This window comes from Lycium ferocissimum, chromosome 8, assembly GCF_029784015.1.
Source record: "Lycium ferocissimum isolate CSIRO_LF1 chromosome 8, AGI_CSIRO_Lferr_CH_V1, whole genome shotgun sequence".
Classification (NCBI taxonomy): domain Eukaryota; kingdom Viridiplantae; phylum Streptophyta; class Magnoliopsida; order Solanales; family Solanaceae; genus Lycium; species Lycium ferocissimum.
In genome coordinates this window covers 32757568-32775435 of record NC_081349.1, presented here as the reverse complement: position 1 = coordinate 32775435, position 17868 = coordinate 32757568, and positions in this window count along the sequence as shown.

The window sequence follows — 17868 nt, the reverse complement described above, 5'->3', positions numbered from 1 at the left end:
TTCCTCTACGTATTATCATAAATATATAAATCAAACGAGTCTAAACCCGCATTCCTTCCGTTCTCTCGATGATATGTGTCACAATAAAAGAATCGAGTACAACACGACAATTAGGGTAATAAGTCTAATCACAATAACGAGGCAGCCACCATCAACAACAATCAACCTAATCGAAATCCATCCCGAATCGCCAAGTATGAATACAACTACACCTCATATTTAAAGTACATAAAGTAATGGCGACGAGTCCGCAAAATCGAGGAAGTCATACCAACCTAGCTATATAGTAAACACCATATCTGAAGACCTAATCATGCTTTCTCCCGTCCATTATACACAATACATACGTTTCGCTAATCAAAGTCTAGCTAAAGTAAGTCATAACCTACCTCGAATGCAGAACAGGAGCCACGAACTACTCCACACGAGTCTTCTATTTCCAAAGCGCCTCATAATGGTCAAAGTCTAACAATGATGAATAAGTAAGCAACAAACCATGTATTTAAACAAGAACAATAATTTGGGGAAGTTAAGACCCACTAACTTGTACCCTTTTTTATGGACGAAACCATCCTTTAATGGTGAATTTATCATAACTTCTATCTCTACGGTCATTAGCCTTCAATTCATGGGTTTCTAATCAATTTTACCCTTTCCAATAGATTTTAGAACAAAGCTTCCATTTTTAACGGAACTAAGATCAACATACGATTTCGACCGAGAAATCAAATTCCTTTCCTAGAAAGTGATAATATATACTCCGAGATGATTAATCGATAATAAAATCAACAACCCACCAATTATTTAAGGGTTTACTAATTCTAGGGTGGACCTTAAACTAATCATGGAACTTGAAGAAGAAAGGAAAAGGAACAAATAAAGATGGGGACATACCCTCCAAGATGTTTTCACCAATGAATAGAATGAATTTTGCCTCTTCTCTTGGCCCGACTTTGGGGGTCTTGGAAATAATGGGTAGGAGTTAGGGGATTAAAATAGGGCATTACTACAATTTGTCCGGCATATCGATTCGCACTAAAATGGGCATAACTCCCTCATCCGGAGGCGAAACGCGACGATTATTTTTTCTATGGTCCGTAATTTACGGATCTAATGGTTCAAACCTCACTCAAAAAAAAAAGTCGGATGATCAATGGAGCCGTTTCTATCCTGAGACCTGGAAAAAACACAATACGAGCTTAGAGATGACCTGAGTACTACTATTGTTTAATTATACCATCCGTTAAAAACGGCAAACAAAAATGAGCGGGGAATCTTACTATTGTTTAATTATACCCGTACGTTAAAAAATCGGCAAACAAAATAGCTCAAATTAGCTAGAGCCTAGAGATGATACTTACCAAAAAAGTGGCGCTCATTGGCCTAGCTTTCTTATTGGAACTTTTGGTATATCAGTCGAGTATACTTGGTATATCAGTGGAGTATTTAGCTTCAGAGGCGAATTTATGTACTAATTTTGGGTCACGTGAACATATGGTCACTCGACTAAACTCGATATATTATGTGTATAATTCTGAAAATATATCTAATATTATCTAAAGGAACACATGGTCAAATTAGGCCGAGTGGAGCCTTTGGTTAGGGGCTGTGTTTATTTCCTCAAGGTTTTGGGATCCAACCCGAGCTCTTGCACGTTCTATGCTTTTAATAAAGCAGACTTTTAACTTTCCTTTTTATATTATTCTAAATCCTTTTTTTTTCTATAATTCTAATTACCCAAGAGTAAAAATCGTGTTTCTTTTTTATATTACCTCTAATGAATTTTTTCCCTTTTTTCTGATAAAAGTCAAAAGAAATTTTAAAAAAACCCATCGCTAATTTCATAAGATGAATTTAGAAAAATAAAAAATCTCATAGCTAATAGTCTATCTTTCTTGAAATCTATATTAGCTTTGTAGTTAGAAAAGTAGTTCGATATAATCTGTTGGTTGCTATAGCTATCCACAGCTAAGTGGTGATTAGTCGTAGTGAAGTTAGTTATAGTGGACCCCACATGTGTATTTAACTAGTCTAGATATTTTCTCTTCTTTCACTAAGTTGGTTGTGAAGTGTATATATACATTTGCCTTCATCAATAAAATCAGAGGGGAAACTACTATTCCTGATCTTTCATATTACTACAGTGCTGTCTTCTCTCTAATTAAATGCCTGAGATATGATGAAATCACATTCTAACGTGGTATCGGAAACGGTTATACAAATTGATCAGTTAATTGATAATCGCAATTCTAAATTTCAAAATTGTAATTAATGCGGTACTTAAGTCAATTTTTTGATTACTAAAAAGTTTGAATCTCTATCTCAATTACTGTGCTAATATCTCCTAATTGAGAGTTAAAATTCAATGTCCGAAAAATTTTCAAGGTTACGAAGCTAAAACCGATCAAAGCATCAAATGGGGGAAATGTTTCGTCATTTCTCTATCTTAACCTTCCTTTCCGTTTTGGTTCTCTTGATTCATTAAATTCCCCCGGGCCTGAAATAGGGTTTTGGAGTATTTGGGGGAGACTTGCTCTTCGAGGAAAAAAAAAAATTGGCTTCTTAAAATGGGGCATAAAAAGGGAAAGCGTTTTTTAGGGCCTTTTTTATGGGGGAAATTTGACGGAGAAAAACCCCCGTGGTGGGAAAATTTTTTTGTTTAGTTTTTTAAAACTTATAAAATCTAAAAAACACAATCCGAAAAAAGGGAAAAACCAAAAAAATATGGGTGTCCGTATATTTAATATGGGGTGGAAAATTTTTGCCCTGCGTATCTTAAACCCCGAAAAATTTAAGATAAAGTATCAAGGCTAAAAATAAGGAGAAAAGGCCAAACAAAAAAATATTATACAACAATATGGGCCAGAATTGAGCTATAAAACATCTAACTAATTTGTCTACGAGATCTACATAGAATACATGATCCTTAAGGACAATCCAAAATATTCTGACCTCAAGTAAGTGGAGTGCTTGTGAAATCTACCGATAGAACACCTTATCGATCCATCGAACACCTACACTGCAGAGGCATTATACCCTATTTTAACCGGCCAAAATAGTTACAACATTAGGTGATTCGGGGTTAATTAAAGTTAAGAGTCGCCACCTAATTATTTTGGTGAATTATGGCACCTAAGGTTAATTTATTATCTAAAGTTAATTTGTTTTAAATCTACGCAAAAAAAATAACCTGAGAGTATTAGGCATCCTCTAACTCCATTAACAATGGTTAATCCGAATGGGACTTAGGATTAATTAGGCTAAATGTAAATATAGTATTTTAGGTATTTAAGAAAACATCTTGAAAGTATTGCTAAAGTTATAAATAGAAGTAGAATGTTGTTTAAAGTAAAACTTACAAAGTAGTGATTGCATAAAAAGTTTAATTATAAATAAACTAAAAGACACGGAATGTGTAGTGTTCTTATGTATTTGAAATATGAATTATGCTACTATCAAATCAAATTGTATTTGTAAAGTTATTGCAAGATTGGTATTTTTACAAAAAAGACGTGTTTCAAGTGTTTTAAGATAGTTAGAGAAAATCTTGATTCTTTTAGCTTAAAACATATAATCATGCTAGTTTTACAAAATCAGTGGTTCTAGAAGTAAATATTATAAGCATTTTAAATCATTTTGATGTAAAAAGGAAAAATAAAGCTTGTAGAGTTAATTAATGGTTTAACTACCCATTTCTAAACCCCTTTAATGTCTAAATATAATACTAGATAAAATTATCAAATAAATACACAACAATAAAAATAAGGAAAGAGAGTAAAAAGTAATTGGGCTTGGCCCTGTATTAAAATCGTCTTGGGATCCTCGTTCATGTTATTGGGCCCGTATCTTTCTTTTGTTAATAAAGCAAACTATTTAACTTTCTGGGCCCCATTTTTTTTTTCTTGTTTGGTTGCGGATTGGCCGACACGGGAGGAATTATTTTTTCCAACACCAAATATAAGTCTCTCGGACTCTAATTCATGCAAAAAAAAATGAAAGAAAAAAGAAAATTAGTATACGATCAATGAATTATATTAAACATATGAACTCAAAACAAATAATGCAGATTGTATATTCTATGTATATTTTAAGCATACATCAAGAATACATAGGTGCACAATCTCACTGCCTTAACAGCATTAAAGCACTTGCTACATACTAAGGCACACAATCTGCCCAGCAATGGCAGTGAGCATTGCAAGACACTACATACAATATTGACTATTTAGGTAGAAAGAGCTCAGAAGTGAAGTATGCTATAGAAATTAAAGGGAATAAATGCTACAGTGACCTCTTTGACATATCATGACAGCAACTATGTTAGCGAAGGAAAAACCATTACACGCTCAAGAATTGCTTAAAGCAGGCACATATGACCCTCAATTTATTCAAGTATATATAAAGTACCCATGATGTAGTTAGTAAAAATTCCTCCGTTTATTTCAGTGATTCCTCTTAAGCAAACAGAGAGGGCAGGCTAGCAGTTTGGTAACACAATTACACTCTTAGAGTTTATACATGAATTATGGTAGATGACATATACTGTCATATTTACACACTGGGATAAGAGTCATTTTGGTTTGGACTGGGAAGAAGCCCAGGTATTAAACTGGTTTCGAATATATGCAGGCTGCTAGGTCAAGCTGACAGACTCTGAGATCAGACAAATGAATTGTGGACTTCATGGATTCGACAACTGCTATAATGCAGGGGTTTAAACATAATCAAAGTGTAACAACAAAACAGTGGTTAGGCAGTTTTAGAACATAGACACACAAATAAATAATTCCAGGCAATACAGATGAGAGGACTAAGAAGGGCTGTTTGATCTAAAGCTACTGGGCTGCCAACAGTTGGACAAATAATTAGGTAGACAGAATTAGCATTTTCCTTGACGTTTCAAACTTTGATTTAGAGTCAAGCATGTGGAATGATAACCTAGTCTCATATTATTCAAATTCGCAGGGAAAGATTAACATGCACAGATCCAAATTTCAAAAGAGTTGGGTAGACCACAAAGCAATGATCACACATGTACATAGATGTCAAGTTAACATGAATTGAATCAACATGAGTTTAATAGCGAACTAATCACGCCCAAATGAATATGAACACATACCAATCGACCACTACACTAAGCATGGTATAAGAAAGTATGACTGAAATTAAACCAAGAACGAAGATTATCGACCATTAAGCTGCAATTAACTAAACACGAAATGTACCTGAAACCTATCAAGCTAAGACTAGATTAATTAACGACAGAACACACACGAATGAACGAAACTGACTGAAACGACAGACATGTGTGAAAACGTAAACACTTACTGAATTACTAGAAACTGAAACTAAATATTTAAAGAAGGATTGTTTACCTTCTGTTGGTGCAGTGAATTGGGGCGTCAAGGTCTCGATTTTTGCTCGAACTCGAATGAACCCGAACCTCGATTAAAGTAAAGTTTCAAAAATGAAGAATAGAGTAATTGTTGGCTGTTTTTCGAGTGAGACTCTCTTTTGTATTTTTTTCAGAAAAATTGGAATTGCCTTCCCAAACAAAAAAACAACCCCCTCTTCGGCTGAGCACTTAGAGACCCATTTATAGGTAAAAGCTAGGTTTTTTTAGAGCGGGAAAACGAATTATTTCAAGTCGTTTGAATGGAACGTTGGGTTTTTGGCCGAAAGTCAGAAAAGCAGAGATGAGCAGAGATTTACTCGAACTCGGCTAAAGGGGACTGGAACCAAATTAAAGTACAGGTTGACTTGCCTACCATGATTCAGCGGTGAAGATTCACCATCTTGTGATTTGATATATGAGAGTCGAACTTTCCAAAATGGGGATAAAGCCAAGCTCGGCTCTGCCATTGACAGAGCTATTCACGTGGAGAGATAGAGATGAGAGAGAGGGTGAGGCGCAGAGAGGAAGGGAAAACTGCGCGTATTGCATGAAAGTGGAGGGTATGGATCTGTGGTGTTGAAAGGGTGGTTGTAACGCAGCTGAAAATGGGTGAGGGAGACGGAGGAGAGAGACGAGGAGAAAGGGAGGTATTGCACGAAAATAGGGCGCGGGTTCTGCCATGGCTAAAGGCAACTGTTTTTTTTTTCTAGAAGTGGGAGGGAGAGAGACGAAGAAGAGAGAGGAAAAGGAAGGAGATGAAGGGTGCGGCTGTTGAAAGGAGATGAGGGATTAGGGAAATTAGGTCTTAGTGGTAGGAATTGGGCTGGGTCGGGTAGAAAATATGGGCTGGTCCGGGTAAGTTGTGAAATGGGCTGAATTACTTTTAGTCCAAAAATGGGCTGCATTTGTTGAGTATTTCCTTCCCTATTTAATTAGCTTTAATTTAATAACTAGACTGCAGTATACTATGATAAATTATGATTAGTAGTAGAAATAGTAGTGAAAAATAAAATACTTAACTCGTCAATAAATTTAGAAGCCCTAAGAAATAAATTAGAATAAAGGAGGGACAAAATTGGGTGTCAACACGGGGTAGCGCCGCGTCCACAAGAAGGGACGTCAGTACGAATAATATACTGAGTATGTAAGGCATGAATAACAACATAATATAGATTTGGAAGGTAACATGGCATAAGAGAGATAACCTGTACATCTAGATGCCTTATAAGACGGATGTCATGCATGCTTAGCTTTTAAAAAAAATATTTCTATACATATACATAGTACCATGCCCGGCCATTAAGGCTCGGTGTCATATATATATAGTATCATGCCCGGTCATTAAGGCTCGGTGTTATCATCATTAGCCCGCGTTCGGGCCTCCCGTGTCCGGAGAAATATCATAACATGCCCCCGTTACGGTTGGTGTGCACATCTACGTGCCATGCCGCCGACGATAGCGCGGGGCGGTGGAGAAAGTACATACATACATATATATATATATATATATATAAAGCATGCATGAGAGCCAAATAAAAGCTACAACTCCATCGGAGTGACGTAAGGGTCGGTAACCTCCGATTTATATTATGGAGCAATCATCATCGCTATATCTCACCTTGAAGGAACAATTATTATAAGTTGAGGTCAACAACAATGAATAAAATCGAGAAAATCACGAAAATAACTCTAACATTCTCATATTCACATTGAAATCATAAGCTTGGGACTTTTAAATATGAAATCATCATCATCATCGTAATCCTCATAGAAACATTCTCATCTTTAGCATCGTCATTCATATTGTAAAAACATCTCAGTTGTTGTTGTCATAAAAACTTATAGAATCCTAAATCTTTGACTCGGAAAATAGGGACATTTTGAAAAATATTTATGGATTATCAAGAAAGAAGTCATGCCTTTGAATCATGAACTCTAACTTTTGGAAGTAAGGAGGTTATGAAACATATGTAGGGAATTATAACATAGGAGTTTCTAGAAATAGGATCATCGTCATCATAAAACATGTTTGTCTTTAGTATCATAAGAACTTTATGAATCATGAATCTCTAGCTATTGAGAATAAGAATATTCTTGGAAAACATTTATGGATTCACATAAAGGGATCATGGGACATTTGGAAAACATCTATTGGATTCATAAGAAAGGAATCATGCCTTTAGAAGAAAGGGACTTAGCCTTAACATACCTGGAAGATAATTTCTCGACTTCCAACTTACTTCCTGTCTTGCAATTCACTTAAGATCAATCGTAGCCTCATAATCTACATATACGACCATTCATACTATTGTTAGGCTCATCATCATACGCTCGTCTTAAACCCTTAATTTAAATCCATTTAGAATCTACCGAAATTCGGGCAGCATCTCCCCTGTTTATATGCCTAGCCCGAAATCACAATCCAATAACCAACAACAACAATACCAACATCACAACAATATTATCAACACCAATAGGCTCCATAAAACATCTCACACGTTGTTTTCCAAGTTTCTCAACTATCCAACTTATTATACGACTATGTAATAACTTTATCTCCGTAAATAAACTGAAATTAATATTAATAACGAGAGATTCATACCTTATTCTTTCTAGAGCAGCAATATCTTCAATATTTACTTTGAATCCAAGCCAATTCCAACGCAAGACAATACTATAATCGTGACTACACGTTGTCCGGACCTCGATTAATACTCCGTAACTTGAAATCTCTTAAAAATCCTCGCTTTTATGTTATATATATGCTCTCATATGTGGCTGAATTTTCTAGAGCATTTGGGAAATTTTTGTGAAGAAAAAAATGGGGTTTTGCCCCTTATATAGGGTGCCAAAGTCGGCATCACTGTAGCAGCCCACCCTGCTCTGCCCGCCTAACTTGTAACGTCCATAATTCACTATTCCGATGACGTATCGATGAGTGGTTTGTTGCGTTGGAAACTAGACTCGACGAACTTCATTTTAAGCTTTTGAAACACCTTAAAACTCCCCATATACCTGGAGATATACCCCTCCAATGTTGACCCAAAATTCTGTCCTTAATTTCGCCAACGTGTTCCAAATTTTCGACAAACTTATTTTCGTTGATTTGCTTAGTCCCAAAATCTTCCGAAACTCTTATTACATGATATTTATCACTAATCATACTTGATAATGGTCATGTCCTTTGGTTCCAAGGCTGTCCTTCTCGCTTACGACTTACAAGATCATAATTCATACGTTTAAAGTCACGAGTAAATGGAGAGGAAATTATTGAACCGACGTTACTCTGAGAGGAAGCCATGCAATACGAATACGACTCAAGTGTAGCTCTCTAATTTTGATGGGTTAAATTGGACGATTAAACATTACACCAACTGAAATAAACTATTGTTAAATGAGGGTTTGGACTGAATTTGGACTAGTCAAAATGTGTTGAGTTAGCAGGTTATTGGCCCATTTAGAAGTTTACTTGGACCGAAATAGGCTAAAATAGTGGGTCCTAACTCAACCGTATCAATTCTTAATAAGAGTTTTAATTGCTTTATTTATTCTTTTATAATAATATTTTAGTACCTTATAAAATATTATTTTTCTTTATTACGACTATATATAACATATCAAATAAAAAAAAAATTGAAAAGATTTCTCATTAGTCAATTTATTGATGGGCTTAAATGGATTGGCTAATGAATGGGTGGGTTAGGTTTTTAAAATAAACTACGTCAATATGGGATAAAAATGAGTCATTGTCCGCCCCTCTAATTTTTATTAAATTTTAATTTCTTTTTTTTTTAGAATTCTTCAATTAGTTAATAGTTTTTTAACTATGACGATATATAACAGATCAAACAAAAGAAAAATTGATAATAGTTTGACAAGATTTATTTAGATTAATTTGGAATAAATATCAGTTAAATTTTATAGCCACTTAGACGGAGAGTTTTTCATATTCCATTTCTTTAGCAACTGAAATTGATCTAAACAGATTGTACGGTATCTCAAGCATCGAACCGAAGAAACTTCAAAATGACAGAAAAGAATACATATGAATACTTTATGGTAGGGATAAGTCATTTCTTGGCATTGGATCGGGTCAGGAAGAACACGTTGTTCCAGCTCCGAAGAAAAGATTCATCTTCAAAATCAAGTTCATTACAGTCAGCAAATGAGTCTCATATCGTGTCAATAGGGATTCAGATTACCTTCCCATGCCTGTCTAACCTAATTATGTGTGATTTTTATTGGATGGAATTTTAATGAACTAGATATACAAGAACCACATCCTTGTTTTTTAGTCCAAAATGAATCGTTTAGAGTTTCAATTTCATGCTGGATTAAACGTATTTTGGGTTAGAACAATGAATATATTTAAGACGGTCCATTTCATACCAGAGAAGCCTATGTATCAAAATGGATTAATTTGACTTCTTCAGCTAGCTACTTTAGGTTGGCGGGTCAAAAATATTTTGAAATTGAACTGGACGAGCCATAAAGCTATCTGTACTTTTTTAAAAGCATGAATATAAAGGAGTTATTTATCCAAAAACATCTTATATGATAAATTGTAATATGAATTATATGTGGATACAATTGATCTAATAGTCTCTTATTTAAAGTATTTCTTCATAAAATAAATAATACTCCATATAATTTCAAATAACATTACTTTTGAAGTCTTATTAACATTTGTTATGATTGAGGGAATAACATAACAAATCACTTTTTTTCATGAAGTTGGAGTTATTAATAAATTGGACGAATTAATGAAAAAACACACCCAAACGTGCACGAATGAACGGGTCATATTCCCAAAAGTGAAAAAAAATGAAAAAAAATTCGAAAAAAGTGAATAATTTTTTGACACCCTAAAGAATACATAGGATAGCAAAACACCAAATTGGTGTTAGTATTTCAATTAGGATACTAAATTATTCTACTATTTTTTCAAGTTGAATAAAGTTTATATTCCTACAAATACTCATGGTTAAACCAATATCAAAGTCTAGTGTTAGTATTTTTGTAAGTATACAGCTAATATTTCCATATAATTTCAAATAACATTACCTAACATTTGTTATGATTGACAGGGAAACTAGTTATTAATAAATGGACGAATAAATAACACACCCAAACGTGCACAGATTTAACGGGTCATATTCTGATGAACTATATTTGACACCCCTAAAGAATACATAGGATAGGACTGGTGTTAGTATTTCAATTAGGATACTCTTTCAAGTTAAGTTTATATTCCTACAAATACTCATGGTTAAACCAATATCAAAGTCTAGTATTAGTATTTTTGTAAGTGTACGGCTAATATTTGCGAATAATAATCTATACGCTTTAAAAATAATCATTTACTATTTCTCTCATATTATTATTTAATATATTACAGTAAATAAACACTATTAATACTATATTTTTGGAAAAAAGAAAAAAATAAGTCACATTAGGATTCCTTTACCGAAATTGTTTGTATATTACTATAAAGGAAAGAAATCACGTTTAGGATTCTGTAATTAATATAACTTTAGCTTTTAGAATTCCTTTACCTATTCAGTTTCTTGCTTTAATTTTCTAGAATTGTAAAACCAAAATTATTTAGAATTCCAATTCAATTAAGACTTCTCTGCAACTTACTATTTTAATTGGGCAATGCTTCAACGTTTTTTAAATCAAAAAAACTTCACGCATGTCTCTCCCTCTCAAACAACCTCAACTTTCTTGAACTGGTAAGATTTTACAGTTTTTACAAGTTTCTATTTTTATATAGAGTATTACAATTACTTTGTTAGATTCATGCTAATAATCTTAGTTTTATTGCTTGCTACCAAAGAATTGATTGAAATCTCAATATCCTTGCTCAATTCATCTTCTATTTACCCCGAAAAATATAATAGCTAGGTTCAATTTTCTTCTTTTATGTTTTTTTTATTGATATTTATTCATCTTTCAATTTTCTTTAGAGCGTTTTTACTTTGCCATGTTCTTTAGTTTTTATGAGCTTTTTTAATTGGCATGTTAACATAACCTTATTAATTTATGGTCCATGTTTTAATCATATATTTAAACTCTTTGTTGTTTACAACTTTTTCTCATTTTCATAACTATTTATTCAGATATGTGATATCTTTTATCTTGTTCTCAACCAATTTTTGATTGTATAATTTTTTATAGAAGAAAATAAACAAAAGACTACAAAAAAAAAAAAACAAAAAAAACAAAAAACTGAAATAAAATGAGATTTCTGGCTTGTGAAGATTCTTGAGACATAAGTTGATCATACTAATTATCATTATTCTATATAATTTATATATACACACACATGAAATATATAAAACACGATGTTCTAGATCTCATACATGCCCTGATTGGTTTAATTATTTACTCTATGAATAAATTCATTTTTCTTATTCAAACTGTAATTTTTCACAAATTTTCTAAATACTTTTCCTTTGTAATTTAACGCCAATTGCAAGGAACGGGACTTTTTTCAAACTATATATTTTCAGAGTTCACGCCTGTTTACTACTGTTACTTTTATTATTTATATACAATTTATGAGAGATTATTTTATATCTTGTAAACATCAAGGAAAATTTGATTCATGAAAGTTCACAAATGTTATAGTAAATTAAGTTGTTGGGAGATTGACATGATCGAACTTTGTACGTGCAATTTTTGTTAGTTTTGAAAACTTTCATTTGATTTAATATTGAATGATTAATGAATTCAAAGAACATACGGAATGCATAAATGATGGTCTTAGATGGCTTTAACATGAACAGATTAAAATTCTTTTACGTTTGTATTAATTTTCTTGCAATTATATATAGTTCAGTTAATGACGTTAATTCTGATTAGCTTCTTACAGAACTAGAAATTTCGTCTTTTAATGATCTTATTGAAAAGATGAAAGTCTTTGTTCAATAAAATAAAAATAAAAACTATCAAATTTTGCGATGAGGATCTATTAACATATGGTTGATATTGTCAGAAATTTAAAAATGTAGAAGCAATAAAATTAGAGCCTATTTGGATTGGCTTATTTTAGGTGTTTTTAAGTCAAAATAACTTTTAAGCACTTTTTTAGTGTTTGGGTAAGCATTAGTTTTTTAGCCAGAATAACAAAAATAAGCCAAAAGACATAAGTTAGGATTCCTAACTTATGACTTATGGCTTATAAGTCATAAGTCATAAGCCCATCCAAAGGCTCTTAGTCAAAAAAACTACTACTTCTATTACAAGTCAAAAAATTGCTTTTAAAATATAGCTATTACTAAATAATTATTTATCTTTAGATATGAATAATGCAATGCTTGACTAAAATACACGCGCATCACGTGTATCGATAAAATTGTCATTTACTATTTTGTCCAATATTTTGGAATAACTATTTCATTATTTCTCTAAAATCTAAGATTTCTTTCTCTATCTTTTCGGTTTGGAAGTCTTTTTTTCCATGTATTTTATAGTAAAAGTTTCGCCCACTTTCCTTTTAGAATTAGAGTTCTTTTTACCCTCATATATTAGCACATGTTTATATAGTCCTTTTTGTCATTAGATTTTTTACCGATCACAAATAAAGACACATGTTCTAGAAATCGACTAAAAGAAGGAAAAGGGAAGGAAGGGAATAAAGAAACTCATAGGTACCCAAGAGGGCTTTTGTTTTAGCAATAAAAGATTCTAATGACGTATCTTAATTCAATTTGTTTTGTTCTAAATATCTATTCGTTATACATTATGTCAAATTATCACTTCAAATTTGGCAAGAAGTTTTTCAAAAATCGGTTTATATTAATTTTTCAAATTTAAAGAGTTCTTCACAAAACTCCAATAAAAACACGAAACCCTTAATGAAATGTCGTTGGCGTACCCTTTAAAATAGAATTCAGACTAGACAAATAGTCATTGATTATTTTCTTAATATATAGAAATAGTCATTTAATTATTTTTCTAATATTTTAATATAATTCTTTAATTATTTCTCTAATATTTAGCAAGAAGCTCCTTAGTGAAACGTCATTCACCTTTTTTTACCCCTTTAACATAGAGTTCAGACAAGACAAAATAGTTATTTGATTATTTTTCTAATTTTTAGGAATAATCATTTAATTATTTTCTAATACTTTCATTTTATATTCCTTCCAATTTTATAATTCTTCCACTTTCGAATTCACATAGGACACTTTCGCTCACTTTTTGAGGTTATTTTTTGTTAATAAAGCTTTCACTGTCCACTCCGTTAGGGGTATTAAATTTTGGTCATTTTCAATTTACACAAGGGATGTATCAACCATTTTGTAGCCTTTTTAGGTTTACACGATGATTTTTTTGTAATTAATTTAATAAATTAATCTATTTATTTATATATAAAAGCACGAAACCCGTTGGCAAAATATCGTTCGATCATTTATCCTTATAATTCATATTGCACAAAATTATAATTTAATTATTTTCATGTTATTTAGGACTTGAAAATCAACTAAAATTTTAATTTTTAAATCTTTCATAGTTAAACTATGTATAAAGTCCTTTAAAATCAATTAACATTTTATCTTATGTACTTTCTTTCCTTATTCGTGGCATGTAACAGAACTGTAACTAAAAGCAGTCCAAATAAATGATCAAATTATCTCTATTAAAACCACTCACATATATATTAATATGTCGAAGAATTTAAGTCAACTGCTGCATACTTGGTTGCAATTAGTTCTAAATTTCTTTAAAATATGAAATTTTAGGAGCCTAGGGGTTGAAGAAAAGAAAAAGAAAAACATATTCATCATACATTTCTTGAAAATTATAATGCCTTTGGTGTTATCTTTGAAATATACTACATCTGCGGATTAACGACGAATTCATAACTAATTCATAGATGAGTCCAATTATTTTTTGTAGTGTTTGTTGTCAAAAAAGGTACGCGTTTTGATCACGCGCAAAGCACGTACACTTAAACTAGTATTTACAAAACAATGAAATACTGCTTTGTGTCTGATAAAGAAATCTTAACAAAAATTTCTTTATTTTCGCAGGGCCGTGCATAGGACAGGGTCAGGACGATCTGCCTCGTTTGTACTCGATAACTTAACTCACTGAGCCGGAGAAGCTTGCCATTAATCAATGGATTTTTAAAAATATTTACGCCACGTAGCCCAATATACAATATTATAACCGGTTTGGGGCGGGAGGGGGGGGGGTGGTGTCGGAAACATTAAACATAGTGTATCAACCTTGTATAAAGTATATAATAGTGTATAAAAGGTGTTTATACACAAATATATTGAAAATCGTGTGTTAATACACAAAATATGAATTACGTGCCGTAAATTTTCCCTTTTAATATCAAATGAATTTTTAATACTTGAATGGAAGGAATATAATTTTAGGTACTTTTTAATTTTTGAAGCAAGCTGTTAATTCTCGTATTTTGGAGCCTGGTTAGCTTGGAGCATAAACATAATCCATTATGTCAATTCTGTACTTTAATCTTTCTTCTCTTATATCTATTTAACCGATCTTAACTTGCTTGAAATTGAGGGGCATTAGTTATTTCTGTGGATTCATTTTGTTGACCCCTTAATTTTAGAAACTGAACCAAATAGGGGCCAAACCAACCCTTTGAAGAAGGAAAGTATGACTACCAGGGGCGAAGGCACGTGACGCTAAAGGGTGTCACCCGACACCGCTTGACTGGAAATATTTTTTATTTATATATATGTAAATAACCTGGCGAACCAAAGCATATACTGATGATATATAAATAAAATGGCACTACTCGATGAAAGTGCGCTTCCGTTGGCGCTCTAGTTTAGACCTTTAGTTTTACTATTGAGGTCGAGTGTTCGAATCTGGTCAACCCTAATGACTTTTTAAATTCTTTTTAGCATTGTTTGGAAAATTTACTGAAGGCATCAGATCTTGATCCTTTGATGCCTACCCAAAACAGTTTCTAAACCAAGTGAATCAACATGCATCACGTTCATATATTTGCCAAAAAATGAGCCGAGTGGTTGTTTTGTGACTTATATAAAAAAGGTATTTTGTAATATTCTCAATGAGTTTATTATAGATATGTTTCAAAAATATAGAAGCTTATCAAGGAGAGTTGTAATTTTATACTTGAATTGTGTTTCTAAATTATGATGTCATTATAATGATTTATAAGTTATTGTCCTTGATTATCTTCTGAGTAGTTGCTTTGTGACTTGTTTTAAAAAAAAAAAGTATTTAGTAATATTTTTAATGAGTTTGTTATGGATATGTTTCAAAAAATAGAAGCTCATCGAGGAGAGTTGTAATTTAATACTTGAATTGCATTTTTCTAAATTATGATGTCCTTATAGTGATTTATCCATTTGTTCACTTCAGAAGTGGCTCAATGGGGAGATTAGTGAAACCTTCGCTTTAGGCCCCTAAAAATTTGAGGCTCCAATTTTTTATTTATTTATTTAATTGTCAAGTTCGTGATTTTAATCTTCGCTTAGACAATATTGTAGGTTTAGAAAAATAAAAAAGTAAAAAATAAAAAGAAAAATTGTCTACTTTTATTGTAAAATATTTTAGAATTTTGCATTAGACTACTCACATCTTCATATTAGTAAATAAATTTTATACAACAATATCCTACAGATTGTATTACAAACACATGGTTAACATCTTATTAACTTGAATTAATCCTTACTAATATAAATAATAGCAATAATATTATTATGTGGAATTAAAGACTTTGTGTTGTTAAGGGTATACACTATAAACAAAAGTTTGATAAAAAGTAGGCCTCTTATTAAAAATACCTTGGTTCATTTCTTTAAAAGTCGACACCGCTTGCGAAAAATTCTGCGTACGCCACTGATGACTACCCAACAACGTCGACATAGGGAAAAAAAATTGCTAGTTTTATATTCTCACGAAAGAAAAAGAAATTGCTAGTTTTCTTTATATGCTCACGAAAGAAGAGCGAATTTGTGAGGTTTCAAGAGGCCTAAGTGCTTAACAATATCTTATTCTCTTGTTTTCTCAATCATGTGTAAGAACCTATCTTTGGGAGGGAAACAGCAGTAAACAAACTGTTAATACCTCTCATAGGCTGAGGAGCAAAATGAGAGATCTACCTGATGAGAGGCTCACACCCGATTAGCAAGTTGGTGAGGCAATAGTTTGACAGTAGCTAGTCCGATAGGATGATCTGCAACACTAGAATTAAGACACGGTCCAGACTCCTACGGAAGGCACCAATATGGAATTTTGCGCAATGCGCCAAAGCCTGACAGAGCAATGTCGCGTGGAGGAATATCTTGTTTTCCTCTTGTAGTTAGAAGGGTAAGGTAATCCCAAGTTTGAACCTCCATACTCATCCAAGTAATCAAAACAAATCATAAATATGTAAGAGACATTGTGGTGAAAGTACTTCAATTCTGATCAAAGGATGGCAAAGAACTATCACATATGAATCTAAACAAGAAATTTAAGTGAAAAGTACATCTTCACTTCTGATAGAAGGATGACAGAGAACTATCAACAGATGCATCTAAACTAATGTACACTTAAGATGATAAGCTATTGAGTGGAAAAAAGTATGTTCGAACCAAGATAGATTGCAAACAAAGCAAGAGAGAAAATAACTGATAAGGTATTCTAACTTGCTTAAACCTACGGATTAGCAAGGGAGCTGCTCGGACTTCCTTTTGGGATGAGGTAACACAGCAGGAGCAAAGTATGTGATGCATCTATATATACTTAAACCAATGCAAAAGCTCCAAACCACGACTCTAACAAGCAACTCCCCGCACACCATGAAACAAAGAACGTGCATTAACATTCCCACTATAACGTCCTTTGCACTAATATCATAGGCTCTGTGACGTGGGCAAGGAGATAGAAATACGAGGTGCAGCCTAGCAATAGACAGATAGGCCCATACTCGAACTCGAAAAGGTGCGCTAGAGAGAGAACCCCAGCTTGATCACCAAAAACTGATGCCAGGCTGCAGCAGTTATCATTGGAACGAACTCAATCATAAATTTCCCTTTGGCACCAACTAACTGTCAGTGCGTGTAGGTGTTCCAGTAAATCACACAGTAGAGTATGATGGCTTGAATTAGCATGACAACCAAGGTGACAAGCATGCAGATAACAATATTGAGATTCAATGGGGTAAACACAAAATTTTCGAAGGCCATCCACAAACCATAGGGAGGAAAGGGATGAAAAAATCACCACTCGTCCACTGAAGGAAACGACAAGAAAATAATTCAGCATCTCAAAGAAATTAAGAAGACACAAGTACAACAGGAGGGTGGTCAATGAAGCCAGGCGACGCGTTTAAGGTCACAACATGAGCGAAGGCATTCATCTGCCCCAAGCTAGCTAGTGTAATTCCTAGTTATAGTTTAAGGTATGGTTAATCAACAAGGTAAGTACATATTATTTGAGCTGCACCAATATGAAATAAAGATCAATTTTTT